Genomic DNA, 18,209 nt, shown 5'->3' with positions numbered 1-18,209 from the left:
TAAGTGAGTATATACTATATGAGTCTTTCTGAGTCTGGCTTAACTCATTCAGTATGATCATTTCTAGTTCCATCCATTTGCCCACAAATTTCGGGAATTCCTTGTATTTAATAGCTGAGTAGTATTCCATAGTATAAATGTCCCACAGTTTCTTTATCCATTCTTTGACTGAGGGACATTTAGGTTGTTTCCATGTTCTGGTTATTACGAATAAGGATGCTATGAACATAATTGAGCATATGTCCCTGTTGTGTGATGGAGCATTTTCTGGGTATATTCCAAGGAGTGGAATAGGTGGGTCTATGTTGAGGTCTTTAATCCACTTGGACTTCAGTTTTGTGCATGTTGATAAATATGGATCTACTTGCACTTTTCTACATGTAGACATCCAGTTAGACCAGCACCATTTGTTGAAGATACTGTTTTTTTTCCATTGAATATATTAGGATTCTTTCTCAAAAATCAAGTGTCCAATTGTGTGTGGATTTATTTCTGGGTCTTTGATTTGATTCCATTGCTCAACCAGCCTGTTGCTATGCCATCACCATGCTGTTTTAATTATTGTTGCTCTATAGTACAGCTTGATATCAGGAATTGAGATTCTTCTGGAGAATCTTTTATTGTACAGGATTGCTTTAGCTATTCTGGTTTTTATTTTTTTTTCATATGAAATTGAGACTTGATCATTCAATGTTGTTAAAAATGTGTTGGAGGGCTACACAGAGCCTCATGGTTTGAAAGATGAAAGCCTCAATGCATTCTGGGGAGGATGATTGTGTTCCAGAGCTACACAGAAATGTTCACCTCCCGAGAGCAGCCTGATTGGGAGGAAACACTTAGCACAATGTATTAGAAACAACCTAGCCAAGATCATCCAAGATGGCATCGATCACACACTATCTCTGATCCATGCAACAGCAGTGACTGCACAGCCACCAAAGGACCATACTGAGAGATCCAAACCACAGAGATGGTGTTTCCCAGAAAGAAGGAAATGCTCTCACATGGATAGTCCATACTTTCCCACAACAGGACCATGAGACCATGATCTAGTGAGTTCCCAGGAACCCTGGGACACCACCTCTGCTGCTGCTTTTTGGGTTGCATTCTGGTGGGGTTTGGGCCAAGGAGAGGGCATTCAAAGAGGGGGTGCTGTTCAAGTCAAGCCCAAGCGAGGACTGTACCACCCACACCACAGGCCTCACTGGCCTCCTCTCATGGGCTGAGGCCCCATGCTCAGTGCAGAGAGCTGAATCATGCACAGGTGGATACTAGGGGCAGCACCGAGGTAGGGGCCCATGGTAGATGGAGCACGCAATGGAACCAGAGACTCAGGAGGTACAAATCAACAGAGCCACAAGACAAGAAGCTGAGCTTGGCCAATATCAGTGGTTTCTGTGAGCTACTCAATAAAGACTTTCAGAGGCCATCATTTGCCACCTGCTTGATGACCAACAGATCCAGTACTCACAGGAGTAGGAGACCATCCAGGCCTTGACAACCAACAACAATCTGTGAATTGAACAGGAACAGGAGAGCTGGCCCTAAGAACATGGAAGCAGATGAACAAGCCTTAGGGACATGGGAACTGGAGAGCTGGCCCTACCCTGAGAACACAGGAGATGAAGAGCTGTCCCTGCCCTTAGGACATGGGAGTGGGTGAACTGGTCCTGCTCCAATGGCAATGGCATGGGAGCAGGAGAGCTGGTCGTGCCCTGAGTACATGGGAATGGGAGAGCAGGCCCTGCCTTGAAGACATGGTAGCAGGTGAGCCAGAACTGCCCTGATGACACAGGAGCAAGAGACCCATCCCTGTCCTGAGGACATGGGAGTAGGAAATCTGGCCCTGTCATGATGACATGGGATCAGGAGAGCAGGCCTTGCCATGAGGACATGGGAGCAGTAGATCTGCCACTTCCCTGAGGACACAGGAGTGGGAGAGGAAGGCCCTGCTCTGAAAACACAAAGGAGGAGAGTCGACCCTGCCCTGAGGACACAGGACCAGGAGAGCTGGCCCTGCCATGATGACACAGGAGCAGAAGAGTGGATCTGGCCCTGAGGACACACACAGGAAAAGAGAGCCGGTCCTGCCATGATGACATGGGAGCAGGAGAGCAGACCCTGCCCTGATGACTATGGGGCAGGAAAGCTGGTCCTGCCCTGAGGACATGGGAGCAGAAGAGCTGGCCCTGTCCCAAGGACACAGGAGTGGGAGAGCCAGCCCTGCCATGATGACATGGGAGTGGGAGAGCTGGCCCTGACAACAAGGGACTGGGCCCTTATCCAGGGCTCTGAGTCAGCCTCACCCCAACATCTACCTCATATATAACCTGCAGGAGCACAGGAAGGGTCATGGCCTGCAGATTCAAGATTAAGAAGCTCCTTGACACACAGAAACTACAGGATATCTGGTGACAGTTCCAGTGAGAATCCAGTAATGATAGTGTAGGCCTCAAACCAGACCCATGACTTGTAGCAATGAACATTTGAAAGTAAACATATGTGGACAAAAGGCTATATTGTGTGATATACTACAGCTTCTGTGACAATATTTATGTTTTATTGTTTGTCCTAATTTTACTGGGGAGAGGAAAGGGTTTGTATACATCTACTTTGCTGAAGGTGTTTATCAGTTGTAGGAGTTCTCTGGTAGAATTTTGGGGGTCGTTTATGTACACTATCATATCATCTGCAAATAGGGATAATTTGACGTCCTCCTTTCCAATTTGGATCCCTTTGATCTCCTTTTGTTGTCTTATTGCTCTGGATAGAACTTCAAGAACTATATTGAAGAGATATGGAGAGAGTGGGCAGCCTTCTCTGGTCCTCAATTTTAGAGGAATTTTCTCGAGTTTCTCTCTGTTTAATTTGATGTTGGCTATTGGCTTGCTGTATACAGCCTTTATTATGACTTGAATCCCTGATCTTTCCAAAACTTTAAACATGAATGGATGTTGGATTTTGTCAAATGCTTTTTCTGAATCTAAGGAGATGATTATGTGTTTTTTCTTTCAGTTTGTTCATATGATGGATTACATTGATGGATTTCCATTTATTGAACCATTGCTGCATTCCTGAAATGAAGCCTACTTGGTTATGTTTGTATTTCTTCGGTGTCTGTTGTTATGTCTCCCTTTTCATTTCAGATTTTGTTGATTTGGATAGTGTCTCTCTGACTTTTAGTTAGTCTAGACTTTTAGTTTGTCTAGCTTGTTGATTTTCTCAAAGAACCAGCTTGTGGTTTTGTTGATTCTTTGAATTGTTCCCTTTGTTTCTAATTTATTGGTTTCAGCCTTGAGTTTGATTATTTCCAAATGTCTACTCCTCTTGGGTGCTTCTGCCTCTTTTTTTCCTAGGGTTTCCAGGTGTGTCGTTAAGTTGCTTATATGGTGGGAGGTTTCCAACTTCTTTATAAAGGCACTTAATACTATGAATTTTCCTCTTAGTGCTTCTTTCAATGTGTCCCACAAATCTGAGTATGTTGTTTATTCATTTTCACTGAATTTCAGGAAGTCCTTAATTTCTTTATTTCTTCCCTGATACAGTTGTCATTAAGTAGAGAGTTGTTTAGTTACCATGTGTATATAGGCTTTTTGTTATTTCTGTTGTTGTTGAAGTCCAGCTTTATTCCATGGTGATCTGATAGAATACAAGGTATTCTTTCAATCTATTTGTATCAGCTGAGGCTTGTTTTGAGACCTACTATATAATCAATTTGGGAGAAGGTTCCATGAGTTGCCGAGAAGAAGGTATAATCTTTCACATTTGGGTGAAAAGTTTTGTAGATATCTGTTAGATCCATCTGAATAATGACATTGGTTAATGTCATTCTTTCTCGATGTAGTTTCTGTTTCATTGAACTATCCTTTGGTGAAAGTGGGGTGTTGATGTCTCCCACTATCAATGTGTGGGTGTCAATGTGTGCTTTAAGCTTTGTTAATATTTCCCTTACAAATGTCGATACCCTAGTATTGGGAACATAGATTTTTCAAATTGTGCTGTCATCTTTTTGGAATTTACCTTTGGTGAGTATCAAGTATCCTTCCTCATCTCTTTTGATTAATTGTGGTTGAAAGTCTATTTTATTAGATATTAAAATGCCTGCACCAGCTTGCTTCCTGTGTTCATTTTCTTGGAATACCTTTTTCCAGCCTTTTATCCTGAGATAATATCTATTCCTGTGGCTGAGATGTGTGTCTTGGATGCAGAAAAATGTTGGGTCTTGTGTATGCATCCATTCAGTCTGTGTCTTTTTATTGGAGAATTGAGGACATTGATGTTGATACATATTAATGAACAGTGACAGTTAAGTACCTTGATATTGATGTTGGTTGCAGTAGAGTATTTGTGTGGCTTTGTTTGTTTGTTTTTGCAATGGTGTTGTTGTCTATTTCCTGTGTAATTATTGTAGTTTGTCACTTTTGGCTGGAGTTTTCCTTCTGGTGACTTCTGTAAGGCCATATTTGTGGTTAGGTACTGTTTGGATTTGTTTTTATCATGGAATATCTTGTTTTCTCCATCAATGGTTATTGAAAGGTTCACTGGATAGAGTAGTTTTACCTGGTATCTGTGTTCTCTTAGGGTTTTCAGGACCTCTGTTCTGGCCCTTCTGATTTTTATGGTCTCTGCTGAGAATTTGGGTGTAATTCTGATAGGTTGGCTATTATATGTTATTTGTCCATTTTCCCTTGCTGCCTTTAATATTTTTTCTATATTCTGTACATTTTGTGTTTTTATTATTATGTGGTGGAAAGATTTTACTTTTCTGGTCTATTCTATTTGGTCTTCTCTTTCCTCAATTCCTATTATCCTCAGATTTTGTCCTTTCATGGTGTCCTTGATTTCTTGGATTTTTTTTTTTTGTCAGTAAGTTTTCAAACTTAGCATTTTCTTTGATGGTTGTTTCAAGTTCTACCATAGTATCTTCAACTGCCAAAATTAGTTCCTTCATCTCTTGAATTCTGTTAGAGAAGCTTGGGTCTGCATTACTTACTTGCTTCTCTGAGTTCTCTTGTTCCAGACTTTCTTCTGTCAGTCTTTTTATCATTGTTTCCATTTTCTTCTTCAGATCTTGAACTGGTTTTATTGATTTCCTTCATCTGATTGTTTGTACTTTCCTGAATTTCTTCCAGTATCTTTCTATGGGCCTTCAGATCTTGAACTGTTTTATTGATTTCCTTCATTTGATTGTCTTTTCTTGAATTTCTTCCAGTGCCTTTCTATAGGCTTCTTTAATGTCTTCAATCTGTTTGGCTGCATCTTCCTGCATTTTTTTATGAATTTTATTCATGTTCTCCATTACTATGGATTTGAGGTCATTTTCTTGTGTTTCAATTGTGTTTGAGTTCTCAGGGTTGATGTCTTTGTGATAGTTGGGATCTGGAGATGCCATATTGTTTTGGTTCTTGTTTATGCTTTTTACACTGACCTCTAGTCATCTTGCTGTCTCTGACATTGGGACCCCAATCTATGCTCTCCATTCCCCCTGGGCTAGCAGTCCCTCAGATCGATCAGAGAGGGAGACAGCAGTCTGAGGAAAGAACCACCCATTTTCCTGCATGTTTTTCTGGACCAGTAGCTCCAGTCTGGAGTTACACTGCCCACAGTTCAGTCTCAAATACCAAACTCCCGATTATCACTGGCAGAGATGGGTCCAGAGGCTAGGAAGTGTGCACCCTTCCTACGTGTTCTTAGATCAGTCAACCTGAGTGCAAAGATTTAGATCTGTGACTGCAGGGTGTGTCAACAGCTGACCGGGCCCTCGTGTGGGCTCTGGGTCTCTCCATGGAGTGGCAGGCCCTGATCCTCCCTCTTCAGTCCCTCTGGGCCAGTGAGTCCACAGATTCATTAAGGAGGGAGCTAGAGAGTACAGGGGAGGCAAGCAAGCACACTCAGCACTGAGCTTTGGCTTTGTGCCCATGTGGTCACCTGCCACTGGGGCTTTTTCAGGACTTGTGGATCAGTCTGAGGACAGAACCACCTGTTTTCCTGCATTTTCCTCAGGGACAGAAACTCCAGGCTTCTGGGGCTGGTATCTAGGTTCCTGCCCAATTCCATTCCACAACTGTGGCTGGATAACATGTCCACAGTTTCCTGGGCCCCTGCGTGGCACCTGGGGCTTTCTGTGGACATGTGTGGGCCAGGAGGGGTGGGGTCTGAGGACTGATCCACCTGTTTCCCTGGGATTTCTCCAGGCCAGGAGCTCTGGTCCTTCACTGGCCAGAGTTCAATCCCATATACCGAGTTCGTGCAATAGGGTATAGCTACAGTTCTCAGTTTGCAGGCAAGTCCCAGTACAGTCTCTGGGGACTGGAATCCCATCCTCTGTGGGTCATTGGATGACCAGAGGCTAGACCTACCTGTGGTCTGCAATGTGCAGACCACTCTCACCTAGTGATCTCTAGGTCTTGCGGTCTGGGGCTTTCAGTAGGGTCCTTAGTTTCCTTCCTATAGATCAGATGCAGTGTGTGGTCAGTGCCACCAACTTAGAACATCCCAGTGTTTCTAATCTTAAAAGTAGGGACCCACTTGTAGTGTGGTTAACCTATCAGGCATCACAGGATTTAAAAAAAAACTGATTTGTTCCAAAGAAAACTGCATTTTTTTCAATAGTTCCTTACCAAGGGATGAGACTTCCTGCCCATCTTCCTCACTCCATGGTGTGATTTTTGTCTGGCTTGAGGTTGAACAGGTCCTGTGTGCACTGACAAAATCACTGCCAGTTCATATGTGCACCTGCCAAATTGTGCCCAGAAAACAATATTTTCTTGAAGTTCTTCACCACCTCTGAATCTTACAATATATCTGTGAAGATTCTTGATCCTTTAGGAGTATTATATGCATATTCTAAGTAGTATTGAGTGATACACAGCTTTATAATTCTCTGTCCATTGACCAGTTAATGGTATCTCTGTCAATTTATGTCTGCTATGGGAAGATTCTCTAAAGGACCTTCAGAGATGCACTGATCTATGGCTATAGCAATAAATCACTAGGAATTATTTTTATAATATCTCTATTTAGCAGAATAAGAGTAGTAGATTTTTTTTCCTACTGGAAAGAAAGCATCATCATGAAGGAAAGATTAAATATAGCTAAGAGATCATAAAGAATATATAATTCCAAAATAATTAACCAAAATGTTTCTTTTTTTCCTTTTTTATTATTAATTTATTCAAATTACATCTCAGTTGTTAGCCCATCCCTTGTATCCTCCCATTCCTCCCTCCCTCCCACTTTCCCCCCCATTCCCCTCCCCTATGTCTGTGACTGAGGGGGACCTCCTCCCCCTGTATAGGCTCATAGGGTATCGAGTCTCTCCTTGGTGACCTATTACCCTTCCTCTGAGTGCCACCAGGCGTCCCCACCCAAGGGACATGGTCCAATATGGGGCACCAGAGTTTGTGTGAAAGTCAGATCTCCTCCACTTAATGGTAGGGAATGTCCTGTCCATTGGCTAGTCTGGGTAGGGGTTCGAAGTTTGCTGCGTATATTTTCCTTGGCTGGTGCCATAGTTTGAGGAGGACCCCAGGGCCCAGACCTGCCTGTAGTTTTCCAGGACACTCTGGGTCCTTCTATTTCCTCATTCTCCCAGGCTTCTCACACCTAAAGTCTCAATAGGATGTCCTCCCCTCTGACCCACTTTTCAGGTAGGTAAACTTTTTCATGGGAACTTGCCCCTTGGACTAGTGTCTTGATATAAGTGAGTATATACCATGTAACTCTTTTTGCTTCTGGGTGAACTCACTCATTATGATAATTTCTAGTTCAATCCATTTATCCACAAATTTCAGAAATTCCTTGTTTTTAATAGCTGAGTAGTATTCCATAGTGTAAATGTACCACAGTTTCTTTATCCATTCTTCTACTGAGGGACACATACGCTGTTTCCATGTTCTGGCTATTATGAATAAGGCAGCTATGAACATGGTTGAGCATATGTCCCTGTTGTGTGGTAGTGCATCTTCTGGGTATATTCCAAGGAGTGAAATAGCTGGGGCTTGTGGAAGCCCTATTCCCATTTTTCTGAGAAAGCACCAGATAGATTTCCAAAGTGGTTGTACTAGTTTGCATTCCCACCAGCAGTGAAGGAGGGTTCCTCTTTCTCCACATCCTCGCCAGCATGTGGCGTCAGTTGAGTTATTGATCTTAGCCATTCTGATGGGTGTAAGATGGAATCTCAGTGTCGTTTTGATTTGCATTTCTCTGATGACTAAGGAGGTCGAGCATTTCTTTAAGTGTTTCTCAGCCATTTGATAGTCTTCCGTTGAGAATTCTCTGTTTAGTTCTGAGCCCCATTTCTCTATTGGGTTATTTGGTTTGGTGGTGTTTAATTTCTTGAGTTCTTTATATATTTTGAATATTAGGCCTTTGCCAGATGAAGGGTTGGTGAAGATCTTTTCCCATTCTGTAGGCTGTCGCTTTGTTCTCTTGACAGTGTCACCTACCTTACAGAAGCTTCTCAGTCTCATGAGGTCCCATTTATTAATGGTTGACATTAAGGCCTGGGCTGTTGGTGTTCTGTTCAGGAAGTTGTCTTCTGTGCCTATGTGTCCCAGGCTCTTCCCCACTTTTTTCTCTAACTGCATTAATGTCTCTGGTTTTATGTTGAGGTCTTTAATCTACTTGGACTTGAGTTTTCTGCATTTAACCAAAATATTTCTAAGAAAACCAAAACACCACAACAAAATTATAGGAATTAATAATTCATTATTCAATAATAATTGTCATATTAACTATCTCAATTCGCCAATAAAAAGACACAGTCTGAGAGATTGAATTTGAAATCTAATCCATCCTGCTGCTGCCTCAAAAAAAACACACTTCTAATCAATGATAGACACAACACAACCTTTGTGTGAAAGGATGGAAAAGGTTTTCCAAACTGTTTTATTTACTTTTTTATTATCATAAAGAGACACCATGACCAAGGTAGCTTATAAAAGAAAGCATTTAATTGCAGGTTTGCTTAAAGTTGTAAGAAGGTTCCCTCCTTCCTCACCATATAACTACAGCCTATCAGGTCTCATCTGATAGCCTGGATTCCCTTCTTCTGTGTGCCCCAAGACCTACCCACCAAGGGGAAGTGTTCATATTGGGGACCCAAGAGTTCATGTCAGAGGTAGTCTTTGCTCCTCCCACAACCATGAAAAATTAGCTGTCCATTGGCTGTATCTGAACAGGTGCTCTAGATTCACTGCAGTCATTGTCCTTGGTTTGGGCAACAGTTGATCCAGGTCCTGTGGGTCTAGATCTGCCAGCCTTCATGGTCTCCTCATGGGGCTCTTGAATGTTCAGATATCTTCCATCCCCCAACTCTTCCATACCACTCTAAACATTCCAACATGGGTCAGGTTGTGAGTACCAGTATCTGTCCCATACCCTAGTGGGCAGAGTCTCTCAGAAGACATCTATGTTGACTAATATACACTTATAAGTGAGTACATACCATGTGTGTGTGTCTTTCTGGGTCTGGGTTACCACACTCAGGGTGATAATTTCTAGTTCCATTTATTTAACTACAAATTTCAAGATTTCTTTATTTTTAATAGCTGAGTAGTATTCCCTTGTGTAAATGTACCACAGTTTCTTTGTCATTCTTCAGTTGAAGGACATCTAGGTTGTCTCCAAATTCTGGTTATTATGTATAAAGCTGCTAGGAACATAATGGTATAAACAAGTTTCTGTATAGTTGCATATGTAATCTGAATCATGTACTCCCACAGCTGAACATCTAATTTTCCAACAACTACATTCAGCTCTAGGTAATCAATATAGTACCTTACAGTTTTGGATTAAACAACTAACTGGTAACACATTGATCCCATTTTGTATGCAAAGGGAAACAATTTTACCTCACTAGAATGGAGTTATTTATTCAAATATGTTTTCACTACTTTGCATGGAAGTACTAAACAAACATCTACTCATAAGTAGAGCAATAATAATAAACCAAACAAACAATTCTATCAAATATTAATTCATAAACCAGAAAATTTATTGGAATTACTTGCAAGAATTTGGATAAGAGGTTACTTGCATCCAGGAGAATGGATAACTCAGCAGCAACAATGTCACTAAGAAGCAAACTCCAGTCTGGAGTAACTTATGAAAGTTATATTTCTACATTACTTGTCTTACAGACAAATCCACAGGTCATAAAGTCTCCTCTTTCATCTGTGTTTGCTGTTTAAATGACCTGGGGTGTGGCTTATGATTCATGTAAATTTTAAGAACTTTTTGAGACTTGTCAGTTGTTTATATATGTTGAACCTTGTGAGATTTATCTACTTCTTGAGTCTTAATGAGAAGCTCTCCAGGATGGAATATTTCAATTTAGAGGAATTGTTACTTAAAACCTACCAACTATTCTTCTGCTAGATCCATTGTGGATCTCTTGAATGTTAAAAGGAAAATGACAGTAACCACACAGAAATAGTACAACAGGTGACTAAAGTTAGGTGTGTTCACCCTGGCAAAATACATATCCATATATAAACTTAAGTTGAGTAAAGGAAAATTAAATAGGTAGTCAAAAAATCATAATTAAACTACTATTTACTTCCTATTGTTCATTAAAACCACAGACATTTGAGTCTTGCTTTGGTTAAAAGATTTATTTATTGGTCTTTTCTCTCACAAGTATAACTCACTGAAAATAATTTTCTTTTAAATAGCAATGATTATGCCTTTTTCATATTCTGCATGTTTCTCCCAAATAAGACACATGCCTTTTTCACAATGGAAAGAATGAGAATTAGACCTTTGTGTCAACGCACAGCTTAAAATGAAGCTAGTACTCTTGTAGGCTATCAGAAGTAGAGTGTTTAACAGGAACAAAATGCATTTAAATCAATCCACTTTGTTGTGATTGATGATCATGAGATCCCTGGGCACTCTCTAAATCATTAACATGCACTTTAAAACATCACAAAAAGCTTCTACCAGCCGGGCGTGGTGGCGCACGCCTATAATCCCAGCACTCGGGAGGCAGAGGCAGGTGGATCGCTGTGAGTTCGAGGCCAGCCTGGCCTACAAAGCGGGTCCAGGATAGCCAAGGCTACATAGAGAAACCCTGTCTCGAAAAACCAAAAAAAAAAAAAAAAGCTTCTACCCAAATGCTGTTTTGTATGACTATCTCTAAGGTAGCTGTGTCTAAGAGTATTATATTCAAGATGGAACTGTCACATTACATAAAATATACATGTGAATTCCTACCCAGCAAAATGACATCATTTTAAATAACAACACTGAAGTGCTATTGACCATAGTGGCAAGATTCATGATAGACTGATGGTCATTTTAAAGGCAATTCTCAGAAGGAGAAAGTTGCGGTAAAATTGATTCAAGGGCCAGCACCTTGAAAACTGGAGATAGGACAGAAAGCAAACCCACTCCCAAGAAATCCCAAACTATATTAGGAAACTCAAAAGTTAATAACCTCAAAGAATTTGAAAATTGGGTCACAATGCTGCATGTTGGGCTGGTCTTTTCCATCCAAGATGCATGTCTCTTTAATTATTCCATAGGCCAGAACAAGGTATCAACATTGACAATATAAAAATGCCTAATTGTGGTTAAAATATATTTATTGATTGGAAATATAAATCATTATATTTTTGATGTGAACTTGTGGAAGAAAAGGTTAGTGAAATACTCTTGGCTGATAAATCTAGTCCCTGTAATAACTTGGGCAAAAAGGTATTATTTTTTTATAACAAACCTCATAGTAACGTGAATGTTATGTTTCTATTTTACAAGAAATTGAAGGAAAGGTGGGCCAATATATACTATGTTGTACTTTTGGATCTCAAGATATTTGTGATATTGTAAATAAAGGAAAGATCATTTTCTTTAAAATCAAAAGTTGTAGAAGGTGAGTTCACAACCATCAAGTGGTGAAGCAGGCAGGAAGAAGTGAAGCATGTTTCTGGGGAAGTAGCTGAGCCATTACGTCTGATCCACAAGTTAAAGGCAGAAAGAGCCTGGGTCTGGAACAGGCTCTTGAAATTTCAACACCCAATCTCAGGGATACTCTTCCTCCAATAATGCAATGCCATGTAATCCTCTCCAAAACACTTCTATCCAGTAGGGACCAGGCATTTAAATATATAAGCAGATGGGGGCAATTCTTATTTAAACCATCATACAAACAAATGGTACAAGGAAATAAGTAGGCATAGTTAATCTAGTATTTGATGTTAATCCAAAATTAATCAAAAGAGATAAGGAAGGGTATTTCATACCCATTAAAGGAGAAACTGCCCAAGATGATAATATAGGGCCCATCTGGGACACAGCAAGCAAATAGGCAGGGCTGAGTCAGATGTGAGCCACAACCCACATTAGCTGCCATCCTGAGAAGGACTGTGGGACATTTCAAGCAACTTTTGGCTTGGATCTCTTCTGGCCTGTCCTACCACAGAGATCCTCTGAAAGACTCCACCCAGCAGGGAATTGAAACAGAAGCTAAGACACACAGCCAAACTTTGGGGTGGAGGATGGGGAGTCTTATGGAGAAGATGGGGGATAGAAGGACCTGGAGGTGACAGGAGCTCTACAAGGAGACCAATGGAACCAACAAATCTGGGTGTGTGGGGGAAGAGAGGTGAGGTGCCTGATGCACCAACCTTAGAGCATGCATGGTGAGAACCTAGACTCTCTGCTCAGATGCAGTAAATAGGCAGCACAGTCTCCTTGTGGGTCCTATAATATTGGAAGTAGGGCCTACTTCTAACATGGACTCTGGTGCCCATTTATTGATCATTTCTCCCTGTTGGGGTGGCCTTGCCAGGTCACATAGGAAGATGCTGCAGGCAGTCCAGATGAAACTTGATAGGCAGGTATCAGGTGATAGGGGTGGCCTCTCACCTTCAGAGAATTAATGGAGACATGTGGGGGTATGAAGGATGGATGGTCAGACCAGGAGGACATGAGGGAGGAGCCTGCAATGGGGATGTAAAGTGAACAAATTAAGTATTTTTAAATTTTTTTAAGTGTAAAAAAATGAAAAGGTTCCAAAGGATTGCACACAGCCTACTTTTGGGGGGGTATGTTTCTCAGTCAAGGTTCTTGCTTCTCAAATTACCCTGGCTTGTGTGAAGTTCATGAGTCTAATGAGGACAGTGGGGCATTGGTAGATCTTCCTGAATCATGATAGAATTTTAACTGGCTTGATCTCATGCTAGTCTTCAGTCTTGTGTGGTTAAACTCAGCTGTGTGAGTTGATGTGTACAACAGCTATGCCTTGTCCTCATCACCTGTGACATTCTTCACCACCTCTCTCACAGTGCTCTGACCTGTGGACAGGTGAGCTTGATACAGACTACTGATCCTTTGCCAAGCACTCAGTCATGATTTGCATGTGACCATTTGTGATTCTGAATTAACTATCTACTACAAAAGAGAAAATTATCTGACAAAGTTGGCAGAAACAGAAGTCTATGGGGTAAAAAATAGATATTTAACCTGGTGCAGTGATGCACACCTGTAATTCCAGCACTCAGGGAGGCAGAGGCAGGCAGATCTCTGTAAGTTCAAGGCCAGTTTGGTCTACAAACTAAATCCAGGACAGCCAAGGCTACACAGAGACATCCTGTTTCAAAACAAAAACAATAATAATAATAGCTAAGTAAATAAATATTTAGAAGTCACTTTGACAACAAGACCATTAAATATACAGTAGTCTATTGTCATGTATAGCCAATGGGCTCAACAGCCAAATGATTTTGAGCAGGTTCATAGTATCAGGCTTGAAATCCCTCCTTTGTCCTAATGTCTAATCAGAAAGAGTTGTTACCCCATAGCTGCTGGGCCACAGCTGGCATATCTTGCATGCCAACTCAGTATTTTAGAATGCAAAGCCATTTACAGGTAAAACTGTTGTTATCTTTTCTTCTGCATCAGTCTGTGTGGCACTTCACAGAATTTAAGATATCCAACAGAAATAAAGTTTCCTTGTCAGTTTAAGCTTACATTCAAAATAAATTTTAGCTAAGGCAATAGGGTCTCATCTTTCTGTAGTGACAAGCCAAAAGCAATGGCAATATTTTGTGTTTTCTAGGGTACATCTGGGGCCACAATGACCAATAACTCATAGGTAGGTATCCTTTGCCTAGCAATGATATTTCATTTATTAGCCATGTCTTCTGGGAACAATATTACCCACCAATGAAGGGAACTTTTTTTTATTATTAATTTATTCTTGTTACATCTCAATGTTTATCCCATCCCTTGTATCCTCCCATTCCTCTCCCCCTCCCCATTTTCCCGTTATTCCCCTCCCCTATGACTGTTCCTGAGGGGGATTACCTCCCCCTATATATTCTCATAGGGTATCAAGTCTCTTCTTGGCTACCTGCTGTCCTTCCTCTGAGTACCACCAGGTCTCCCCCTCCAGGGGACATGGTCAAATGTGAGGCACCATAGTACGTGAGAAAGTCATATCACACTCTCCACTCAACTGTGGAGAATATTCTGACCATTGGCTAGATCTGGGAAGGGGTTTAAAGTTTACCTCCTGTATTGTCCTTGGCTGGTGCCTTAGTTTGAGCGGGACCCCTGGGCCCAAATCTGCCTATCATATTGTTCTACTTGTAGGTTTCTAGGACCCTCTGTATCCTTTTATTTTGCTATTCTCCCATGCGTCTCTCATTTAGAGTCCCAATAGGATGCCTTCCCCTCTGTCCCAGTTTCCTGGTAAGTGAAGGCTTTCGTGGGACATGCCCCTTGGGCTAGTATGCAGATATAAGTGAGTATATACCATTTGATTCTTTCTACTTTTGGGTTTACTCACTCATTATGATCATTTCTAGCTCAATCCATTTATCCACAAATTTCGGGAATTCCTTGTTTTTAATAGCTGAGTAGTATTCCATAGGAACTTTTGTTCAAACTCCTTTTCAAAATATTTTGTTTATTTTGAATAGATTGCAAAAAGCAGTGGATTTCTGTGAGACTTCATACATCCACAGTTTGGTTAACCTTCTATTCTCCCCATAATTTTCCCCAGGCCATATAAATCTTAGCTCTGAGAATTTGCTCATCTCTCACTTCTTATGAACTTTATTTTACTATCCCACTTAATTTCTTTGTCTTGAGTTAGAAGAACATAGGTTTCCATTTAGTTTTTCATGCATACTTTATCTTAGATAAGCCTACTGTTATCACTTATTTTCCTATCTCCCAACTCCATTTACTTTGGAATCTTTCCAGCCCCAGTATGACCCTTCTGTAGTTACATTTTACCCATATCTAGTTGCTTGATTTCTATGTGTATCCAATTTAAATATATAAAACAAAATATTTGGAACTAGAATCTCTGTGTCAGGCAGTCCATGTGATATTTGTCTGTCACATATAATCATTCAGATACAATAATTCACTTGAAATTTTTATGATTTTTCTTTATAAGCTGAGTAACATTATGTTAATATTACACACATTATAAAATTACATATAATATAATATTATGTGCAATGTTTTCATTATCCATTCATCAGTTGATAGACATTTTGGTAAATTACACTTCTTAGCTGTTGTGAATAAACCCACAATGAACCTATATATGCAAATATCTCTATAGCCAAATATAAAGTCTTTGGGTACATGCCTAGAATGGTATAGCTGGATCACATGATAGTTCTATTTCTGATTTTTTTTGAAAACTCAAGAATTCCAAAGTGGTTGTATGAGTTTACACTCCAGCATCTGTGTACAGGGTTCATCTTCCCCCATTCCCATAACACTAGTACTGTCATTCATCTTCTTAATGGTGGTCATTTGACTAGGGTGAGATAGTATCGATTTTTCCCTGACTGTTCCTACTGTCACTCTGTAGACCTGGGTGGCCTCAAACTCAGAGAGTTGCCTGTCCTTGCCTCCCAAGTGCTGCCTCCCAAGTGGCATGTTCCACCACTGCTTTTTATTGCTTCTTTGTGAGTTTCTCATCATGTATCCTAGTTCCATTCATCTTCCTATCCCCTCATATCAACCTTTTGCCCTTGCAGTCTCCCCTGCCTAAAATAACAGAGAGACAGAGACAGAGACAGAACATCACAGAAAACATCCTCTCATTGTGGAATCTATAGTATGTAAATGTGTCCTACAGAGTATCCCTCTGTGTACACATCTTCACTTTCAAATGTTTATTGCAATTAGTCATTAATCTGGTTCCAGATATCTGACTTCCATGAAACCATCAATATTGGATCCTCACCAGGTCCCCTTCCAGTTATCCTCTTGTCAGGAAGACCCTGTAGCTTTGGATCAGCAAGACTGACCCTTTCACAAGCACCAACCACTCACCGATGATATATATTTGGGAGGAGACTAACTCAGAGCCCTGGAACTGGGCTTGTGTGGTAGTTGACATGGTCAGACTATAGACTCTCCCTCATCTACACCACCAGGATGAGTTATCCAACACTGCTCTGACTCAACCACCCAGTGTTCACCATGTACAAGAAGCAGGGTCAGCTCTCGTACTCTCATGCCCTGGGGACCACTCTACTGTGTTGCCTATTCGAGGCATGAGGACCACCCTCCCAGGAGCTGCCACCTGTGAGGTGAGGGGTTGGAACATGCTCACACTTGCTGGACTGGCACCCATACCTTCACAGCATCACCATCTTGCCCAGGTGAGGTGCATAACCTGCTCTTCTGAGTGCTGCAGACAGCAAGGGACAAGGACAGTTTTCCTGCTTTCATGGCCCTGGGTCCAGCTCTCAACTGAAGCAGCTGAGTATGGGTAAAGTGAAGAGTCCATCACCTTCACACGTTCAGCACCTCATGGCAGATGAATGGAGGCCAGCTCTCCTACATTCTCGCCCTCGGAGATTGCTCACCCACAGCCTCATGACCAGATCCAGTTATATTGTGCTGACAAGGCAAGATGCAGGGTCCTTCTCCTAAGTGCTACTTTCAGTGAGAGGTAGGTACAGGTCTTTAACTCTCATGACCCTGTGAGCAGCTTTCCCTGACTGCTGGTAGTAGAGAAGTTGGAGGGGACATCACCTTTGAGCCTTTGCCACTCCAAGGTAGATGAGTAGCAGGGTCAACTTTCCCACTCATGGACTCAGGCCAGCACATCCATACCCAGGCTACCAGGGCCAGCTCCACCATGTTGCCTGAGCAAGCCACAGGGTTCATTGCCCTGAGTGCTGCCTCTAGAAAGAGGTGGGCCTAGACCTCCAGAGCACTACAGCCAGTGAACTGGTGGGGCCAGTTCTGCACAGCCCCTGGGCATTCACATTGACCCCAACTAGGGAAGTCCTCATGTTCCCAGGTGATAATATGAGCCATAGACAACTACTCCTGATGCTGTGTAGCCATAGACTCAGATGCATCCCTCAGTGCCAGCTCAGGTGGTGAGACTGGCCATGTACAACAACAAGCCACTCTTCCCCAACCTCGAATCTCCAGTTCCATCTGTCTTTATAATTCTCAATATGCTTCACTTCTATTTCTTTCTATTCTAGCCACCACTTGTGATAGTTCCCACCCAAGGCTGGCCGTTCAGCTGGTAATCCCCTAGTGACAACCTCGGGGCAAGCAGGTGACTATGGCCCACCTGTGGCATGGGCCTGGGGACAGGTCTGAGTGTTACATAGTGGTGTGCGGGTCTATGTCTGTCTCTCTCTTCCCATGCTGCATCGAGGGTGGCTTGTGCGGCTCTGTGTTCCTATGGCCTGCCTGTGCCATGGGACAAGAGGGAAGGCCTGTGGGTGTATTTCCCTTTCAGTACCATAAGACATAGCAGAACACAGGTCTCTACCTGTCCTCCTCCTCCTGAGCTACACTGTTTGGATTTGATTTTATTTGGTTTCGTTTGATGCTTACATGTCCTAAGTATAAAACAGCTTTGGCCACCAAGCCAGTCACCATGCCAGAGTAAGCAAAGGACCACCATCTTCTCTGGCCCTGACTGATATAAAAACAACACCACCAACAAGGTGTCTCTTTGCACACTGCCTGGAGACCATGACATGGCACCTTAAAACACTTTTAGTCTGTATTCCTCTTGTAACGATGGCTCCAAAACATTTTTTAAATGTTTTAAAGTCATTTATACTTTTCATTTTGGCTCCAAAACATTTTTTAAATGTTTTAAAGTCATTTATACTTTTCATTTTGAGAACATTCGTTTAATTTTATATTCCATTTAAAATTGGGTTGTTGTAATGGATTGAACTAGAAATGATCATAATGAG

The 18,209-nt window shown here is 41.6% G+C and overlaps 1 non-coding gene across 1 annotated transcript; it reads right to left on the bottom strand.

Annotated features, from left to right (window-relative positions):
• Window positions 1-17,834: 17,834 nt before the first annotated feature.
• On the bottom strand, window positions 17,835-17,980 carry LOC127186673 (small nucleolar RNA SNORA48). The gene has a single exon (XR_007830402.1). It is a non-coding gene; the product is annotated as a small nucleolar RNA SNORA48 (small nucleolar RNA).
• Between the last annotated feature and the right edge of the window lie 229 nt (window positions 17,981-18,209).

This window comes from Acomys russatus, unplaced genomic scaffold (assembly GCF_903995435.1).
Source record: "Acomys russatus unplaced genomic scaffold, mAcoRus1.1, whole genome shotgun sequence".
In the NCBI taxonomy this organism is placed as follows: domain Eukaryota; kingdom Metazoa; phylum Chordata; class Mammalia; order Rodentia; family Muridae; genus Acomys; species Acomys russatus.
Note: the sequence above shows the minus strand (reverse complement) of the source record. Positions and strands in the feature narration are given on the sequence as shown.